The following is a 713-nucleotide window of genomic DNA, read 5'->3' as shown; positions in this document are numbered from 1 at the left end:
CGCGCGCCCCCCCCCCGCCTGGGGGCAGGTGTCAGGAGCCGCGCAGCCGCAGACCCACCCTCTGCGCGTCCTTTCTCGGTCGGCCCCTACGCCCTCCCGTTTCTCTTCTCACTTTGTTCATTGACCCACTTTACGCACACAGGTGTCTGAGTCCTCGAAAGGCACGGTTTCTTTTTTTCTATTTGAGAAAGGAGAGCTGTAATCTTTCAACAAGGCGGATCAACTATTTACTTACTTTCCATCATGCAATTTATAAATTTCGTTTTTAATTTCAAAATAAAAGCTGTAAGGCCATGCTCCTTATCTTTAGCACATTCCTTTAACTTTGAGTCCGCGTCCTCCACACCGCCTGGTAAGTTGTCTTCATTTGCTTTGTCCTGTCGTAAAAATTCAGTGGACGTTGAACTGAAAACCCAGGACTTTTTGCTCTTCGTGGTCCCTTCTCTTCTCTTCGTGCTTTAGTACCGCACCACTGGCTTTCCAAACCCTGAGATCTCGCTCGCTCGCTCGCTCGCTCTCTCTCTCTCTCCCTAATGGCCAGGGTGTCAGCTGTTTGGATTGCTGGCATGTCTTTGCTCTCCAGTCTCCCCTAGGCTGTTTTTTTGGCTGGGAGGTCTCTCTCCTTCCAGAGAGCCTCGGAGAGCTTTCTCTCGGCTCTCACCCTGGCTCTTGGCAGTTTAAAACAAAGTGCCTTCGTCAGGCAGAGAAGGACA

This window comes from Crocuta crocuta, unplaced genomic scaffold (assembly GCF_008692635.1).
Source record: "Crocuta crocuta isolate KB4526 unplaced genomic scaffold, BGI_CrCroc_1.0 scaffold811, whole genome shotgun sequence".
In the NCBI taxonomy this organism is placed as follows: Eukaryota; Metazoa; Chordata; class Mammalia; order Carnivora; family Hyaenidae; genus Crocuta; species Crocuta crocuta.
The sequence above is the reverse complement of the archived record's forward strand: the minus strand, read 5'-3'. Positions refer to the sequence as shown.